The following is a 20849-nucleotide window of genomic DNA, read 5'->3' as shown; positions in this document are numbered from 1 at the left end:
GGTAATCCCTGCTTGTTAGTGTATTTCCTTCTAGTCCTTTTTTTTTCCTGATAGATAATTACATTTATTTGTTGTAGTTTTGTACTTTTTTTTTGTTAACAAAGTGTATGTCCTATCATTTACATGCCCTTTCGATGTCTGCTTATATATATACGTATATATACGTGTATATGTATATATACGTATATATACATATATATGATATATACTTACATTGATACTTATGAGAAATATTTTCAATGTATATTACACATCTTTTATCTCCTATATTGTTTTGTCATCTTTTCAAAAATGTTCCCATTTCTAATATAACGGAAAGATGGATTAATAAGAAAATGTGAAAAGAATTGCACAGAGCCCTATAAATACCTTAAATCTGTAAACTTAAAAGAAAAACAGAACATATAAAGGAAAAGTAAATGTACATATATGTTTAGAGTATGACGACAAGTTAATGATCACGTGTTAACCTTTAAAGATATGGGAACACCTACTCTATATGCCAAGCAGCTTTACATTCATGATTCAGCAATTCTTTCAGAACGTTCATCTTTATACATTTGACAGCTAGGGTTTCCTATTTTTCAAAACTCTCTCCTTTAAAAATACTTTGGTATTAGAAATGTATAGCATCTGTCTAGCCTAGTTACGGGCTACAGAGGTTTGTCAGCTAGCTATTCAAGCAAATGTTTTAGTTCCACCAAGGAATACTCAAAGTCAAAAGGTTAACCATTCAAATCCAAAAAAAAAAACTTGGGGAAAAATGCTAATATCCAAAGTCACTTTAAAACTCCTACTTTAAAAAAAATGCAAGTTGAAATCCAGTGCAATGATCAGCATCTAGAGTAGAGTAAAAATATAATAAAAATCACCTTTTCTAGAATCAATTGCTCCTTTAAATATTCACTACCAAAGGAAAACTGCATTGCTATCTATGAAAAGTCTGACTTCTTCTGGTGGGTAATGCTGGGAGGAAAGAAAAAAAAAGATTCTCATCTGATTCAATTATTTTCAGGTAGCTAGAAATATTATCAGGACTTGACATATTAAAGGATTTTAGAATCCAAAGACTAGATCTTTCACATTTCCGAGAAATGCATTACATACTAACAAATGGAAACAAATCCGACTTTCCACATATAGAGAAGGGTGATAAAGGATTTTCATACTTCTTCAAATATCATGCACACAAAAAAGAATCATAGTGCTAAATTTGAAAAGCAAGAATTCACCTCAACTTTGAAATTTCAAGTTAATAAGAGAGCAATTATAATTTTAAATAATATAAAACAATCTAGCTAGGTTCTGATAAAATGAGTAGTGTAAATAATTCTTTCAAATGTTTGGAAACAATGCCAGCAGACACAAGATAAGATGTTCAACATCACTGATCATCAGGAAAATGAAAAGCAAAACCACAGTGAGATACTACCTCATACCAGTCAGAATGGCTAATATCAAAAAGACAAGAAATAACAAATGCTGGTGAGGATGTGGAGAAAAGAGAACCCTTGTGCACAGCTGGTAAGAATGTATATTGGTTAGCCACTGTAGAAATAGTATGGAGCTTCCTCAAATATTTAAAAATAGAAATACCACACAATCCGGTAATTCCACTACTGGGTATTTATTCAAAGGAAACAAGAACACTAATTCAAAAAGATATATGCACCCACATATTCATTACAGCATTATTTACAATAGCCGAGATATGGAAGAAACCTAAGTGTTCATTAATCGATGAATGGATAAAGAAGATACTATATGTATGGAATAATTAAGTCACAAGGATGAAAGGTACCACATAGGGAATATATTCAGTGGTATTATAATAGCAATAGTAACAGATGATAGCTACACTCACGGTGAGCATAACATAACATACAGAGTTACTAAATCACTATGTTGTACACCTGAAACTCATGCAATATTGTGTGTCAGCTATACTTCAATAAAGAAAATAAGTATGGCAGCATCAGGAGGAGGTTGCAGGGATCAAGGCCAACTCATACCCAGAGCCAGGTGAGCCTGACTACCCTTCCACTACTTCAAAGTCAAGTGAGCAGAAAAAAAAAACATGGATCCCAGGAAACAAGGTAGGCCCAGGGAAAAAGGAAACAGTACATTCAGGCTACCAAGGAAAAACACCCTTTTTTTTAAGAGCTAAAATTCCCTGGGCACCTAGGTGGTTCAGTGAGTTAAGCATCCAACTCTTGGTCTCAGCTCAGATCTTGATCTCAGGGTCAGGAGTTCAGGCCCTACATTAGGATCCAAGCTGGGTATGGAGCCTACTTAAAAATAAAAAAATAAAAATAAAATAAAATCCACTACATTTTTATTTTAAAAGAATGATAAACTCTCAAATAAGCAGAAAAGTTATTCCTGAAATGTGTAGATCTATACTACTCTCCTAGGATTATCTCTGAGAGCCTTTGAAAGGAGGGTGGTCCTACCCACACCTTGGTTTAGCTGCCAGAAGTGTGAGAATAAATTTCTGTTGTTTTAAGATGTCTACTTTGTGACAACTTGTTTTAGCAGCCCTAGGAAACTAATACAGTGAGATATACAAAAAAAGTATATGATATAAATGGACAGTTCAAAATGGATAACAATAAAACAAATACCCATTTAGCCATTAAAAATAAATAAATAATAAAAATAATTTTAAAACATTTGGGAGCAACTCACAACCCTGTGATCAAAACCTGAGCTGAGATCAAGAGTCAGACACTTAACTGACTGAGCCACCCAGGAGACCCTGGGAACAATTATTAAAAATGATTTTAAAATCTCTGTAAATACCATACCTGGAAATTTGTCCCTAGAAATAATCCAAAGGAAAAAAAAAACTGTTAAATATACCAATATACTCATTGCAATTAGATGCAGCAGGCTAGTGGATTGATATAATTATTAAACTACATAGTACTTTAGAGAAATTTTGCTCTTACATTTACTTTTTCAGACTGAGCTGTATCCTCTACCACTTAGGGGTTACAAATCCATTACACAGTCACTTTACATTAAATTGTTTTCATCTAAGTTTTTTTCATCTATGAGATAAGTGTAGGGTTTGTTTTTTTTTTTATGGGGGTGTGTGACCAATTGTCATCCCTATAAATAATTATCATGACAAAAATAGAGTACATAAAGGGAAAAGTAGTGGCAGTTTTTAGGGAAAATGGAGCTGAGATGTGAACAAGTCTCATTTAATATTTTTAAAAGTAAAAATAGGGGCACCTGGGAGGCTCAGTCCGTTAAATGTCTGCCTTTGGCTCAGGTCATGATCCCAGAGTCCAGGTTCAAGCCCCACATTTGGCTCCCTGATCAGCGGGGAGCCTGCTTCTCCCTCTTTCCCCTGCTCATGCTCTCTCTCTCTCAGATAGATGGAATCTTAAAAAAAAGAAAAAAAAAGAAAGAAAAAGAAAAGAAAAGTAAAAAAGAAAAGCAAAGCCAAAAAAACTACATAATAATCTATTTGAAATATTGTTTAAAAATCACATAAATCCTGCTTATGTGATTTTATAGGTATATATATGTGTGGCTGGCTCAGTTGGCATGACATGTGACTCTTGATCTTGGGGTCAAGAGTTCAAGTCCCATATTGGGTGTAGAGCTTACTTTAAATATAAGTAAATAAGTAAATAAGTAAACAAGTAAGTAAGTAAATAAATAAATATATGAAAATTACAAAAAGATTCTTCTTAATATTTACAGTTTACAAGTTTAAGTTCTCATGCTGGGGTGGGGTGATTCATCTCTAACTGAAGGTAAGTTACGCTGTATTTTAAGAGATTTAATTTTTTCAACTAAATCAGAAAACGTAAGTGTGTTTATTAATTTGTTTATTAAAGTTTTTTTAAAAACACAGTTTAACAGGGGCGCCTGGGTAGTGCAGTCGTTAAGCGGCTGCCTTCGGCTCAGGGCGTGATCCCGGAGTTCTGGGATTGAGCCCCGCATCAGGCTCCTCTGCGGGGAACCTGCTTCCTCACCCACTCCCCCTGCTTGTGTTCCCTCTCTCGCTGGCTGTCTCTCTGTCAAATAAATAAATAAAATCTTTAAAAAAAAATAACATAAAATAAAATAAAACACAGTTTAACAGTTTTTGTGCCCAATAATATATGTGGAGGAAGTATGTCACTCTTAGGGAGACATGGGCCAGAATTAAGTAAAAATTGTAATGACATTTTTTTTTCAAAAACTTTAACAAATCTTCCTTATTTGTGATATCATGCTTTCATAATAATTATAGATAAATTATTTTTACAGAAGTATGAGTCCTTTTTGATTGTATAATCACAGCTTAAAATATTATATATGTTTAGATCATGAGAGCTAAAAATAGCACTTTACCACACACAAAAGTCTTAAAAGTACATAAGTAGTCATTCAACTGATACCATCTTCACCTCTACTTTGGCTTTATTAATAGACAATAAAAAAGTTTTTTTCTCCAATTCACAGATCATTTCTCAGTTTATAATACATTAGTACAAAGAAAGACAACATGCCGTCCAGAGTCTCAGAAGAAATCACTATTGAAATTCAGATCATCACTTAAACACTTAAAGACTGATGACTTCTAATATTTTACCAATGCTCCTGTTGGAAACTTTTCCTGTCACTATTTAATTCTTAAATGGGTACATTCAGTCCAGAATTTTCTCATCAAGTAATTAATTTTAGTTAGTTGTGACTTCCATTCCCCAGTACTTCTTATCCAAGAATAAACAAACTGAGGCTCTTTTACACTTTGTTCTCACAGTGCTTTAGATAGCTAAATAGTGGTTATAAAATTTGCTAGGGTGGCACCAAGGAATACTGAGAGCGTAGTGTTTAAAAAACACGTATTTTGGAGCCAGACTGCCTGCCTGGGTTAGAGTCCTGGTAACACCACTTACTAGCTGTGTGGCTTTGGACTTAACTTTGCTGTGCCTCAGTTTCCTCATCTGTCAAGTGGGATTGGCATTAATATCTACTTCATAGGGCTGTTGTGAGGATAAATAAGATAAATGTGTGACACAATTAAATGTAACTGGCACATAATGAGGACTATGAAAGTGTTAGCTACTATTGTGAGGACAGTGATCTCATCTCATCATATGAACTAGAACTTTTTTCTAGAAAAAAAATTACCATACCATAGGGATAATAAAATGTCCTTATTTACAAGCATATACATCCACACACAACAGCTGTCGAACTAAGAATAAATGGCTCTTTCCAAATACCCCAGTTAATATGCTACTTACTCATCTTGACTCTGTTAAAATTTAAAATCATTAAACTTTCACATAGGTGGCATTCATTGTATTTCAAATACAAATCTCAAAGACATTGACTATTTCAAACACAGTAATCATGACAGTGTGGTATTGGTGAAAGAACAGGCAAACAGGCCAATGGAACAGAATAGAGAACCCAGAAATAGACACATATAATATAGTCAACTGATCTTTGACAAAAGAGCAAAGGCAATACAAGGGAGAAAAAACAGTCTTTTTAACAAATAGTGCTGAACAACTGGACATCCACTTGCAAAGAAATGAATCTAGACACAGACCTTAAACCTTTCACAAGAATTAACTCAAAATGGATCATAGACCTAAGTGTCAAATGCAAAACTATAAAACCCCTAGAACATATGAAAAAATCTAGATGACCTTGGGTTTGGCAATGATTTTTTTTTTAATTTTATTTATTTATGTGACAAAGAGACAGCCAGCAAGAGAGGGAACACAGCAGTTAAGTGGGAGAGGAAGAAGCAGGCTCCCAGCGGAGAAGCCCGATGTGGGACTCGATCCCGGAATGCCGGGATCATGCCCTGAGCCGAAGGCAGACGCTTAACAACTGTGCTACCCAGGCGCCCCTGGCAATGATTTTTAAATATAATACCAAAGGAACAGTTCGTGAAAGAGAGAAATGGTAAGCTGGACTGCATTAAAATTGTAATTTTTTGCTGAGAAGGACATCATCAAGAGAATGAAAAAACAAGCCACAGATTGGGAGAAAATATTTCAAAAGATATCTGAATTTGCAACGATGTGGATGGAACTAGAAGGTATTATGCTAAGCGAAATAAGTCAATCAGAGAAAGACAAATACCATATGATTTCACTCATATGGGAATTTAAGAAACAAAACAGACGAACATAGAAGAAGGGAAAGAAAAAATGAAATAAGATAAAAACAGAGACGGAGGCAAACAAGAGACTCTTAATTTTGAGAACAAACTGAGGGTTGCTGGAGGGGAGGTGGGCAGGGGGATGGGCTAAATGGGTGATGGGCATTAAGGAGACCACTTGTTGGGATGAGCACTGGGTTTTACATGTAAGTGATGAATCACTAAGTTCTATTCCTGAAACCAATACTACACTATATGTTAACTAACCTGAATTTAAGTAAAATCTTCAGAGGAAAAAAAAAAAAAAGACATATCTGATAAAGGACTATTATCCAAAATATATAAAGAACTTTTTTTTTCCTTTGTGACAGAATGGGAGAAGATATTTGCAAATGTCTTATCAGATAAAGGGCTAGTATCCAAAATCTATAAAAAACGTATCAAACTCAACACCCAAAGAACAAATAATCCAAACAAGAAATGGGAGAAGACATGAACAGACATTTCTCCAAAGGAGACATACAAATGGCCAACAGACACATGAAAAAATGCTCAGCATCACTCGGCATCAGGGAAATACAAATCAAAACCACAATGGGATACCACTTCATACGAGTCAGAATGGCTAAAATTAACAAGTCAGGAAACGACAGATATTGGCAAGGATGCAGAGAAAGGGGAAACCTCTTACACTTTTGGTGGGAATGCAAGCTGGTGCAGCCCCTCTGGAAAACAGTATGGAGGCTCCTCAGAAAGTTGAAAATAGAGCTACCCTACGACCCAGCAATTGCACTTACCCCAAAGATACAAATACAGTGACCCGAAGGGGCACCTGTACCCCAACAGTTATAGCAGCAATGTCCACAATAGCCAAATTATGGAAAGAGCCCAGATGTCTACTGACAGATGAAAAGATAAAGATGTGGTGTGTGTGTGTATATACACACAATGGAATACTACTCAGCCATTAAAAAATGAAATCTTACCATTTGTGATGACGTGGATGGAACTAGAGGGTATTATGCTAAGCAAAATAAGCCAATCAGAGAAAGACAATTATCATATGATCTCACTCATATGTGGAAGTTAAGAAACAAAACAGAGGATCATAGGGGAAGAGAGGAAAAAAATAGACAAAATCAAAGGGAGACAAACCATAAGAGACTCTTAATCACAGGAAACAAACTGAGCGTTGCTGGAGGGGAGAGGGTGGAGGGATGGGTTAATTAGGTGAGGGACATTAAGGAGGGCACGTGATGTAATGAGCACCGCGTATTATAGAAGACTGATGAACCACTGACCTCTACCTCTGAAACTAGAAATACACTATATGTTAATTAATGGAATTTAAATTAAAAAAAGGAAAAACAAAACAAAAAAAACCCCAAAAATATATAAAGAATTCTTAAAACTCAACAATAAAAAAACAAACAACCCAATTAAAAAATGGGCCAAAAACCTTAACAGAAACCTCACCATACAGATGGCAAATAAGCATATGAAAAGATGCTCCATATCAAACGTCATCAGTGAAATGCAAATAAAAACAAATATACCACAACACAGCTATTAAAATGGCCAAAATCCAGAACACCAGCAACACCAAATGCTGGCAAAGATGTAGAGCAACAGGAATTCTCATTCACTGTTGGTGGGAGGGCAAAATAGTACACTTTGGAAGATAATTTGGTGGTTTCTTAGAAAACTAAACATACCCTTATCATACGATCCCACAATCATGTTCCTTGGTATTTACTCAAAGGAATTGAAAACCTAGGTCTACACAGAAACCCGCACATGGATATTTATAGCAGCCTCATTTATAACTGCCCAAACTTGGAAGCTTGGAAGCAACCAAGATGTCCTCTAGCAGGTGAATGTGATAAACTATGGCCATTCAGACAATGGAATATTATTCAGTACTAAAAAGAAAGGAGCTAGCAACCCATGAAAAGACATTGGAGGAACCGTAAATGTATATTACTAAAGTGAAAGAAACCAGTCTGAAAAGGCTATATATTATATGACATTCTGGAAAAGGTAGAACTATGGTGACAATTAAAAAAAAAAAATCAGTGGTTGTCAGGGGTTAGTGGGAAGGGAAGGATAAATTGGTAGAGTACAGAGGATTTTTAGGGCCGTGAAACTACTCTGTATGATACTGAAATGGTGGGCACATGTCCTTATACATTTGTCCAAAGTCATAGAATGTACAAAACCAGAAGTGAACCCTAATGTAAATTATAGACTCTGGGTGATAATGATGTATCAATATAAATTCATTAGTTGTAAATAAATGTTCCATTTAGTGGGAGACATTGGTCATGGGGTGGGGTAGATTGTGCACGTGTGGAGGTTTATGGGAAACTTCTATACCTTCCACTCAATTTTGCTGTGAACTTAAAACTGCTCTAAAAAAATAAAATCTACTTAAATTTTTAAAAATAAATGGTACAATGTTTGTATTCTTAAAATATGTTTTTTTGTTTTGTTTTGTTGTTTAAGTAATCTCTACACCCAGTGAGGAGTTTGAACTCACGACCTGGAGATCAAGAGTTGCATGCTCCACTGACTGAGCCTGCAAGGTGCCCCTTAAAATATTATCTTTGATTTTAGAGTCAGATCTTTCCAGCCTTAGTTCTTGTTGCTGCAGCTTCTGTTGTAACTTTGGAACTCAGATGCTAAATTTTCATTCTTGTAGAAAGACCTTAGACTTTGAGCATAAGTTACAATACCTAAAAATTTTGTCATCAAAATTTTGTTTCATTTGTTTCAAATGCAAATTTATCTTTAGGGAAAAAATAGAAAAAATATTAAAGAGATTCATTTCTTACTCCATCTAGGTTATAAGACAGAATAAGTAAATTTAAGGCAAGTGTCTTTAAGACATTAAACCCTATTTAAGTGTTCTAGAAATCCTATTTTTTTCTTAACTATAAAATGTTCTTCTTTAGGTAATTACAGTAATTTGGACTCGTATTTGGAATTAGACAGTCAATAGCATTTGAGTGCATATTGTATAGTATTTGATGAGTATATAAAACTTGTTTTAAAAGATCGATGTTATCATAGTGAACACTTTCCATGAATAAAGTATCTCATTCAGCAATACTGACTGAGTGCTTACTATGTGCTATAAACCAGATACACAACATCCTTACTTTCATTCAACTTATATTCTAGTGGGAGAAGACAACCAAGAAATAAGTTAATAAAGAAATGATAGAATTTTAGATAGTATGAAGTGCTTTTAAGAAAAATTTTAAATGGGGGCGCCTGGGTGGCACAGCGGTTGAGCGTCTGCCTTCGGCTCAGGGCGTGATCCCGGCGTTATGGGATCGAGCCCCACATCAGGCTCCTCCGCTATGAGCCTGCTTCTTCCTCTCCCACTCCCCCTGCTTGTGTTCCCTCTCTCACTGGCTGTCTCTATCTCTGTCGAATAAATAAATAAAATCTTTAAAAAAAAAAAAAAGAAAAAAGAAAAATTTTAAATGGTCCTAAGGCTGGGATTGAGGGAGGGGCTACTTTACCAGGATGGTCAGGGAAGACCTCACTGTTTACCTCTGCTTTAAGAATTACACTAAAAATTTGGCATCAAGGTAGGCAGAGGAAAAGGAGCAAGTCTAGGAATCACAGTTTTAAAAAAGTATAATGCTTTTAGAAAAGCAAGTGGACTGGTGAAGAGCTCTTAACGACCTCTTTGAATCTATTACCAAGAAATGTATTTAGCTCTCTTCACCTTTTCCATTTATTCCTCCTTCCCCATGTACAATCTACATATCCCTTCAAGCCTACAGCTAACAATCAAGCTAAATAATTTGATAGAAATAAGGTAAACAATTAATGGCTTTGTATGTTAAGTAACTGTTACAGGATTTAAGGGACCATTAAGCCACAGAGAAAAGATCATGAAACTTGGAATGAGACGAATTGGTTCTAATATTCTTAGCTTCACTATTTAGTATCTACATGAAGTTCTGGAAAAATGACTATTTCTCTGAGACTCAGTTCCCTTACTCTATCAAATAGATAACATCATCTATCTCATTAGACTGACTTACAGAATGAGAAAATATGTGAAAGGGCTTTACAAAAAAAAAAAAATATACAAATGTTAATTATATGTTCATCTTGGGCTGGTATGGGGAAGTTTTATAAAAGAAAAATATGAGCAGTGTTTTGAAAGATTAATAAGGTTTAGAAAGAGGAGCACAGGGAGGGTTTTCAATTTGGACCGAGAACAGAAAGCCCAATGGAAAAGAACATAAAATGTATGTGATATAGCAAAAAGACTGGTCAGATTACAGCATGGGATTTAGGCAGGCTCACATTAGGAAGCTGACAAAAAAGGTTATGGTCAGATTGTGGAGAGTTTTGAATGTCATTTTTTTAACTTAATGACTGCTCCTTCCTGTTCTTCAAAAACGGCTAAATCATTAGGTCTTTGAAACAAACTTATTTTTTAAAGTAAACTCTATGCCCAATGTGGGGCTCGAACTCACAACCCCAAGATCAAGAGTTGCATGCTCTAACAACTAAGCCAGACTGGCACCCCAAAAACAACTTTCTTTTAAAAGCTTTTTGACATTCTTTTCTTTTTTTCTTTTTTAGATTTTATTTATTTGTCAGAGTCGAGAGAGAGACAGAGAGACCGTGCGCACAAGCTGGGGGAATGCAGAGGGAGAAGCAGGCTCCCCACTGACCAGGGAGCCTGATGTGGGACTCGATCCCAGGACACTCAACCAACTGAGCCACCCAGGCATCCCAGGTATTTGACATTTCTTAAGTGTCAGTTTACTGTGACGCTAGTGAAGTTACTTTCTTGGTACTAAGGTACAGTGTTCTTGACAAAGTTTCATTCATATTTGTAAGCTTTGAGAGCAACAGTAAAAGATGTCAAACTAACCTAAAAAGAGAACAAGAGTTTTTATCAGCCATAACTCTCCTTGAACTATTACCTGTACCATTAGAATTTCCCAGCACTTTATCACCATAGTTATATTGGTAACTCCCAAAGTTTTCAAGTTTTAATATGGTGTCATTGCTTGATTTGATAATACTTTTCCTGCAGAAAGCACTATAATAGAATATGCACATTTAATTTTGATTTAATGGCCTTTACAAAAGAAAATATTTACAACAAAATTTAAAAGTACAGGGGCACCTGGCTGGCTCAGTCATGGAGCATGCAACTCTTGATCTTGGGGTTGTGAGTTCAAGCCCCATGTTGGGTGTAGAGATTACTTAAAAATAAAATTTTAAAATAAACAAACAGGGGCACCTGGGTGGCTCAGTCAGTTAAGTGTCTACTCTTGATTTGGGCTCAGGTCATGATCTCAGGGTCATGGGATCAAGACCCACATCGGCACATGGGTGTGGAGCCTGCTTAAGATTCTGTCTCTCCCTCTACCCCTCCCCTCTCTCTCTAAAAATAAATAAATAAAATATAAAAACATAAAAATAAATAAAATTTAAAAGTACATGCCTTCAAAAAATAAGATAACATGAAATTGTTTTAATAAGTTTATAAAAATTACTAGAGTTATCTGAAGAATCAGAAATATTTTGTTTTTAAAAAATAATTTCTGGGGCACTTGGGTGGCTCAGGCGATTAAGCATCCAACTCTTAAAATCAGCTCAGGTCTTGATCTCAGGGTCAGGAGTTCAAGCCCTGAATGGGGCTCTACCCTGAGCGTGGAGCCTACTAAGTAAATAAACAAACAAATAAACAAACAAATAAAATTTCCTGGGGCACCTGGCTGGCTCAGTTGGAAGAGCACATGACTCGATCTCAGGATTGTGAGTTCAAGCCCCACACTGGGTGTAGAGATTACTTAATAAGTAAAAACTTAAAAAATAAATTCCTTTTTTGGGAGTGTAGAGCTGATTTTATTCTGTGATGATATTAAAATGTATCCTGGGGCTCCTGACTGGCTCAGTCAGTAGAGCATGTGACTCTTTGATCTCAGGGTCATGAGTTCAAGCCTACTCACGTTGTGTGTGGGGCCTACTCAATTTAAAAAAAAAAAGTATTCTAATAAAATAGCCCAGTAACAACTTGCCCTTCTTTCCACCCTTTTTTACAAGAAGTCATTGAAAAACTTACTAGAGAACTAGTGAATATACAGTGAGCTAATCTCATACTTTCCTAGCATTTTGGAATTAGTTAAAATAAAATGTTCTCTACATTGCTTTTTAATACTGAATCAGAGAGCCAAAAAGAACTATAGAATTCTAGGTCATTTTAAATGGGTCTTGTAAATTGATATTTGATTATAACACTTTGACTATGTTGACAGATCATATAATCTAGAGCAATGCTGTCCAACAGAAATATAAAGTGAGCCACATATGTCATATGAACATTTCTAGGATCCACATTTTAAAAAAAGTAAAAAGAAATGTAAAATTAATTTTAGTAATGTATTTTATTTAACCCAATAAATCCAAGATATTATCATCACAACATGTAATCATTATAAAGATAATAAGATCTTCTATACTCTTTTTTTGGCATTAAGTCTTCAGAATCCAGTGTGAATTTTTTTTTTTAAAGATTTTATTTATTTATTTGACAGAGATAGAGACAGCCACCGAGAGAGGGAACACAAGCAGGGGGAGTGGGAGAGGAAGAAGCAGGCTCCCAGCGGAGGAGCCTGATGTGGGGCTCGATCCCATAACGCCGGGATCACGCCCTGAGCCGAAGGCAGACGCTTAACCGCTGTGCCACCCAGGCGCCCCCCAGTGTGAATTTTACACTTATACAACATCTCAATTCAGATAGCCAATTTCAGGTCTTTAGCTTTCCTAGTGGCCACTGTATTAGCCAATGTAGATATAGAGGTTTCTACAAATCACCAGTGCTATGACCCAATTTTTCAGAAACCTCAACCTGTGAACTTAAGTATCACACATACACATCTCTCACATGTACATTTACGGGAAATAAAATCTTAACAGATGCACTCTAAAGAAAAGTCCATTTTTACTTATAAAATAGTATCCCAGTACTCACTTCAGCAACACATATACTGCAACTGGAATAACACTGAAAGATTAGCAAGGCCCCTGTGCAAGGCTGACATGCAAACTCATGAAGCATTTACTATCTTACAAAAAGGTAAATATGTGAGGTGACGGATGTGAATTAACTAGAGGGGAGGAGTCCTTTTACAATGCATATGTATATCAAATTATCACAGTGCACACTTCAAGTGTTTTACAATTTTGTCAATTTTACCTCAATAATGTTGAAAAATAGTATTCCATTTTTTATCTTGAAGAAAAAAATACTTGTGGGGCAGCTGGGGAGCTCAGTTGGTTAAGCATCTGCCTTCAGCTCAGGTCATGATCCCAGGGCCGTGGGATTGAGTCCTGCATCAGGCTCTCTGCTCAGCGGGGAGCCTGCTTCTCCTTCTGCCCCTCCCCTTCCCCTGCTCATTCTCTCTCTCTCTCTCTCTCATGCTTTCTTTCTCTCTCAAATAAATACATAAAGTCTTAAAAAAAGAAAAAGAAAAGATACTTGTATTTTTTTGAAATGATACTTTATATTAAAGTAGTGGGAATGGCTCCATTTACACATGTTCACTTAGTATATATACTTTCACAGTGTTGAAAGTAAAAGGGACACTAGGAAATGAGGAATTTATGTGATTTTCACTTTAAACTTTTCTAAAGTTTCTCCTCTCATAAGTAGTCATCAAGAAAGCATCAGAATCTGTGGGAAAACTTACTTGGGTGGCTAGAGAAAGGGGAGCAGTCTGTGGCCACAGTGAAGCCAACAGTTCCTCAGAATAAGACAAGTAATACAAAGAAAAAGATGTCTGTAGCACAGAGCGGAGGCAGGAAAGAAGAACACAGGCTGCGATTTCACTGAACTGTTAGAATCTTAGCTAAAACTGCAATAAACTGATTATCTAGCAAGTTTGTTTAGCTCTCCAACTGTTTATAACTCTAAATCGATTTCTTTTAATTTAAATCAGTACCTAACCCAAACTACAAAATATCTTTATAATACATCGCATCCATAAAGTCATAATAATTAAACCACTGCTACTGTGATTTAACTATGATTCAAAGACTTTATTGCAACCTACCAAATGTTAAGTATTAGGAAATGTATAAAATAAGCCAACATGTTCTATAATATTCACCAGCTACTATAAAATTAGGCCATTGATTGCCTAACTCCAAATATAACAAGCCCAGACTACGGAAATTGCTTAAAGAAGGACATTTAAAGAAAAGAGAACAAAATAGGATTCAAGAATAATTTAATGTTATTATTTTTTTTAAGATTATTTATTTGAGACAGAGAGAGAAAGAGAATGCGAATGGGGGGAAGAGTAGAGGGAGAGAAACCCAAGCAGACTTGCCTCTGAGCGGGGAGCCCCACACCAGGCTTGGGGCTCAATCCCAGGACACTGATATCATGACCTGAGCCAAAATCAAGAGCTGGTGGCCTCGCTGAGCTGCCCAGGTGCCCCAAGAATAACTTAATTTTAAATGGATGGTTTTTAACGTTTGACTTTTAAATATTTTAAAATATAGCCTTTTTATTATCTAAGCTAAATCAGGAAGTCAAGGCAACAGTTATTGAGGCCCTACTGTGTTACATGCCATGAAGGATAAAACAGTATCAGGAGTTTACAATACAAATATATACAATAGTACCTAGTGTCTGTTACCACTTTCCCAATACAGTGGCACAGTTGAGGGGTTGCGGCAGAGACCATGGCCCCCAAAACCTAAAAATTTACTGTCTGGCCTTTAACAAAAAATGTTTGCCAATCCTTGCTTTATACAAATTATTCTTGACTAGAGGGAGAGGGAAGTCTAAGCATGTACCATAATAAAATTTTATTGTACCTAGTAAACTTTTAAAAAACTGTAGCTTTCACTATTAAACACAGCTTTCACTATAAAACATCAGCTTGGCTAATGGTAAAATAAAACTTGTAAACTAATTCTCAACCTGGGCATGTCTGCTAAGGGGAATACATTAGAATATTTAGGGTGGTGAGGAAGCTATTTGTTTATCACAAGGGCAGAATATGTTTTAAAAGGTTGACAGAAACTTTAATAATCATACCTCTGTATTGTCCGGCTTAACCATCCTCATCTAACCCATCCCTCCCTGGCCATAAATAACGTTGGGAATTAGCAAATACTGAACCATTGCCCCTAAGGGAAATGGCAGGGTTATCATCAATACATAACCTTGTTTTCCGTATGTTTCTGTTTCAAGATGCCTCATTTAATTTAACATGGAACTCATGGCCAACAGCACTGTAACTCATGCCTGAAAAAAGCTTATCTAACACATGGATTCTCTCCATAATGCACATCACAGCCTTCTTGTGCCTAGGAACACTAGACAGCAATTCAGCCCTATGCTGAAATATTTCTTTAAACAGTGAAATCACTAACAAAAAGCATACATATGCAAAAAATACAAAAATGCACTAATAAATCACAAAGGCTTGTTACGAGAGCTAAAATAAGAAGTCTAAGCACTGCCTTGTTGGACCTCAGCTGGGAACATAGGATTCATATTATTTTGCTGCTCTGCCTCTGCATATGTCTGCAAATGACCAGGAAAGCATCCCAAATACCGATTTCGGGGATACAAGTAAATTTTAGTGAGGGCAAATATGAAAGTACAGAATTGGTGAATAATGAAGGATCAACTGTATGATATACTACAACCAGTAATCTTCTAAATTAATGATGATCGATAAAAAACTGTTTTTGAGCAACAGTGATATTAAGTACAGTCACCTAAAGTAATGTCTCTGAAGTGATGTTTCTTTGGTATGTACAAAGGAAATGGTGTGGGTGTATTCCACTCTTCCCTCGCTGCACAGAGCTTACTACCACTTTGAGACTTAGCCTCTAGTTGGGCAAATCTGAGTGCCAGCTTGGATTAGGTTCCCTTGACCTTGAGTTCCCGTATTTTCCCCAGTATCTCCACTCTGTCACTTATCACAACTACATAACCATCTGTGTGCTTATGCCTCACCCACAGGGTTGTAACATCCCCGAGAGTTCCAGTTTGGGGGGTTTTTCTACAACTTTTTTCCCCCAAGTATAAAGCCTTATAATACATTGCTATTCAATTTACTTTTACTAAGTAAATAATTCAATGAAGTGAGAAATTACAGAGACCTGAAGTATGACTAGGATATAAAAAGACAAATGGATACATTTAAGCAATAAAAAGGTAGAATGTGTACAACTTGCCAACCAACTATATCTGGGGATTTGGAAGGGTTTTTAGATTGCCCTGGTTTCTAGATTGAACAAAGGTGTGTTCGGTTGGGCTACTATCGACAGTATAGAATATAGAATATAGGAGGAGTACATTTGAAGGGGAAAAGGAGATCCACCAGAACATGTCTACCACCCTGCTAATCAGTCACCCATTCATTATGTTACTTCTATACTTGGTAAATTTTATCGCTTGCTAAGACTGCGTTCCTAATTACTATCTGTGTTATAACAACTCATTTCTCTGATTAACTCCCCAACTCTAATGTAAGATCATATAGGGCAAAGGTTTATTTGACTCCCCAAAACCTAGTAAAACATATTTAATTGAATTGAATGTGGATGAAGATGTCCAGGACAGACTTGGATATTCTGAACTGGGGCTTAGGAAAAAAGTCTTAGCTGAAATAAAGCTATAGAAAATATTATAACACAGGTGGTATTTTAAAGTAGAAAAGAGGAATAATTTTTGAAAGAATGAAAGACAGAACTTTAGGATGCCCCACATTTAAGGGACATATCAATCAAGCGGAGACAATGAAAAACACTGAGAAGGAACAATCAGAGACCAAGTGAGAATGGAATGACAGACACTACTGATTATGAACCAAATAGCCATTACTATCTTCTTTCCGGCTTAACAGATACCTAATTTCTTCCAAAATAATGAACTCAAGGAAGGTGGGAGCTTCCCCAGTTCCTGGGGAGTGACTCATGGTTAGTTTAAATCAATCATACTAATCACATTGCCTTTTGCCAGTGATTGGTGTAGGGGTGACCAATGAGATGTAAGGGAAATGCTCTGGGGAACTTTAGGCAGACTGTCCTCCCTATACAGAACTACCTGCCCAGGAGAAACCCCAGCACTGCTTTTCTGCTTTCGGATAATGAAAACATGAGTCTTGTTATCTTACAACCTTGAAGGTAAACATCTGTGACACAGTGAGAATGGCAGAAGGTAAAGAGAGCAAGACCCTGGGTTCTCAATAGTGTTGTTGCATCTCTGAATCAACCATGGAGCCACCCATCATTGGACTCACTTGAAGGTGAAAGCATCCTGATACCACTGGTGTTCCAAAATCAAGAGGAGGAGCATTTCATGAAGGATACAGGAAAGTACAGAAAGGTAATAAAGAGGAGCGCCTGGGTGGCACAGCGGTTAAGCGTCTGCCTTCGGCTCAGGGCGTGATCCCGGCGTTATGGGATCGAGCCCCACATCAGGCTCTTCCGCTATGAGCCTACTTCTTCCTCTCCCACTCCCCCTGCTTGTGTTCCCTCTCTCGCTGGCTGTCTCTATCTCTGTTGAATAAATAAAATCTTAAAAAAAAAAAAAAGAAAGGTAATAAAGAGTACCCACAAGAGTGATTTTGGTTTCAAGAGTTATAGGTAATCATGGTAAGCACTCAAAAAAACATTAACTATGTGCAAGCACTACTCTAACAACACATATAACCTCATCTAATCTCTCACAACAATCCTATGAAGTAGACGTAATTATAGGCAATGAAAAGCAAAAGCCAGAATCCAGTGAATTGAACAAGAGGGATATGAAAATGGAATAGTAAATTTAAACATTTCAAGAAAGTCATCTGAAGGAAAAAAGAGAATCGTATATAAGGAAGGGAATAAGGGAGGTTTTAAGATGGTCAAGAGAAGAAGAAAACAATGTAGAGGAAAACAAGATATATAAAAATACTTACAAAATGATTGCTTAGGTAAGGTTCAGAGAAGATAGGAGTGTTTGCTTCCAAGAGTACAAGTAGATAAAATTTGAACAAAATGAGAAGTGGGCTCTGAAATTAATAGAAAATACGTAAGGACCAATTTATAAATCTGAAGGCAAGAGGATAGACTAGGAAGAAAAAGAAGTTCATAAATGCTATCAATGTTCTTTAAAAAAAATTGTTAAAAAGACATCCACTAGTAAAGAGCTGAGACTAAAAGTAGGGCATTTGATAAGAATGGTGATGGTCTGGCATAGCAGTTATGAGAAATAGGTGGGAACTTTATCTAAAACCAGTAAGATTACTAACCTGGACCCAGCTGAAACCAAGAAATCATGATGAATAGACATTCACGTCTTTACAAACATTTTAAGGACCTCCCATATGCCAAGGCATCTTTCTACGTACTGGGGATACAGTATGAACAATAATTCCTGCCTCATGTTCTTTACATTCTAAGAGAGAAGATAGAAGATATTTTTTTAAAGAATTTTTGGTCCTTTTTTTTTTTTTTTTAAGATTTTATTTATTTACTTGCCAGAGGGAGAGAGAGCGCACAAGCAGGGGGAACAGCAGTGGCAGGCAGAGGGAGAAGCAGGCTCCCTGCTGTGCAAGCAGCCCAATGAGGACTCGATCCTACGACCCCGGGATCACGACCCAAGTCAAAGGCAGACGCTTAACTGACTGAGCCACCCAGGCATCCCTATAAATATTTTTTAAAAATCTTTTTATTTGAGAGATAGAGAAAGCAAGCGTGTGTGAGCCACCCAGGCATCCCTATAAATATTTTTTAAAAATCTTTTTGAGAGATAGAGAAAGCAAGCGTGTGTGAGCAGGGGGAGGGGTAGAAGGGGACGGAGAGAGAGAGGAAGAGAATCTGTAGCCGACTCTGTGCAAAGCATGAAGCCCCACTCAGGGCTCAATCCCAGGACCCTGAGATCATGACCTGAGCCAAAACCAAGAGTCAGCAGCTTAACTGACTGAGCCACCCAGGCACTCCTATAAAGATTTAAAAATTTAAAATATTTTTAAAAACACTACTATATGCAATGTTAGATGGTGGTAGGAGCTAAGGAAAATAAAAGAATTAAAATTTTAGATGGGGTGGGCAGAAATGGCTTCACAGAGAAAATGACATTTGTACTATGACCTGAAAGAGGAAAGGGAGAAAGCTATGTATATACGTGGGGGTTGATACCAGGTAGAGGGAAAAATCAAGTACAAAAGTCTGGAGGTGAGGGAATGTCAGTCATCTTCAAGGTACAGCTATGTCGCAATGATGGGGTGGGGACAGTCAGAGAAATAATAAGAGGCTAGATGGTATAGAATCTTGTAGGCCACTAAAGACTTTGACTTGTATTGAGGGAAGATGAGAAGCCACTGGAGAATTTGATGCAGAATGACGGGATTGCTATTGTTTTTATGTTAAGAAAAGAGTGGGAAAGTATGGTGGGCAATGATGGAAGACCAATAAGAATGTATTGCAATAATTCAGGTGGTTTGGACAATGATGTAGCAGTGGAGGTGTTATTTATTTTAAAGGTAGAGTCAATAGGACTTCCTGATGACTCAGATGTGGGAATGTGAGAGAAATCAATAACTACAAGATTTTTCATATTCAGCAAATGTAAAGAACAAAATTGCTATTGACTAATATCGGAAGACAGAAGAAATGAGAGGTGGGGAATTGGGGATTTCAATATTGGACATATTAAGTTTAAGATGCTTATTAAACTTAGGAATGGTAGTATCTAATAGCCAGTAGGAGATAGGAGTCTAGTATTCATAGAAGCAGTCCAGATGGAAGATGAAAAATTGGGAGTAGAGGTGATCCTAAAACCTCAAGGCTAGAGATTATACTAGAATGAATGCAGATGGGGAAAAAAGGTCCAAGGACAGAGTCCTAAGGTTCACAAATGCAGCAGTAATAATAACTATTACTAGGAAGGTGGGGGCCTCTCCCTTATCCCCAGGAGATGAATCTTAATTATTCAAAACCAAGTATGTTACTTGCTAGAGTAAGCCTGTGATTCAGCTTTGGTCAGCACAAGGTTAGTCCCATTGGTGTCCAGGGGAAGGCGGTAGTAGAAAGGTTTCCTTGCTTTTAAAGACAAGAAACTTTCTTCTTCCACTTTACAGTTATGACTGCGTAACACTGGGAACCATGGCAACCCTTATGCAATCATTAGGAGCATTAAACCACATGTTGAGGATGGCAGAGGGCAAAGATGAAAAAAACATGGGTAGCTCATGTATTGCTGAGCTGTAAATCAAGCAGCCGTAGGGCCACTCTATGCCTGGATTTTTGGCTATTATTTAATACGGGTTTTCACTACTTGTGGGAAATAGCATCTGGTTACAATAATCTCATTTTAATTTTCATAGCAACGCTTAGGATATCAAAAAACAAACTGAAACTCAGGGGGTACCTGGCTGGCTCAGTCAATACAGCACGTGACTCTTGATCTTGGGATCCTGAATTTGAGCCCCCTGTTGGGCGTAGAGTTTAATTCAAAAATAAAAACAGATTTACACACAAATGAACAAACTGAAACTCAAAAAAGGTTAAAGTTGGCCAGGTTAAATAACCTAGCACTTAGGTAACAATGGTGAATTGAAGCTCATCTAACTCCAGTATCTATTTTAAGTGATTAGGAGTTGTGGATTTAAAGAGTGGACACTACTGAAAGACAAGGGGAATGGGAGTTTGGAATTCTTGAAGTGACTGGCAA

General features: G+C 36.7%; 1 protein-coding gene, 1 long non-coding RNA gene and 1 other non-coding gene across 3 annotated transcripts in view; 2 read left to right on the top strand and 1 right to left on the bottom strand.

The window, feature by feature from the left end:
* The window catches only part of DNAJB4 (DnaJ heat shock protein family (Hsp40) member B4), a 41859-nt gene that overhangs the window by 11196 nt on the left and 9814 nt on the right, over positions 1 to 20849 (bottom strand). The window lies entirely within an intron of this gene.
* Positions 238 to 18899, top strand: LOC148109167 (uncharacterized). Its single transcript, XR_015726272.1, has 3 exons — positions 238 to 8709; positions 10736 to 10892; positions 17318 to 18899. It is a non-coding gene; the product is annotated as an uncharacterized LOC148109167 (long non-coding RNA).
* LOC123795459 (U6 spliceosomal RNA) lies at positions 13132 to 13237 on the top strand. Its single transcript, XR_006780507.1, has one exon. It is a non-coding gene; the product is annotated as a U6 spliceosomal RNA (small nuclear RNA).

Source organism: Ursus americanus, chromosome 12 (assembly GCF_024610735.1).
Source record: "Ursus americanus isolate L20-20 chromosome 12, mUrsAme1.1.p, whole genome shotgun sequence".
Lineage (NCBI taxonomy): Eukaryota > Metazoa > Chordata > Mammalia > Carnivora > Ursidae > Ursus > Ursus americanus.
Note: the sequence above shows the minus strand (reverse complement) of the source record. Positions and strands in the feature narration are given on the sequence as shown.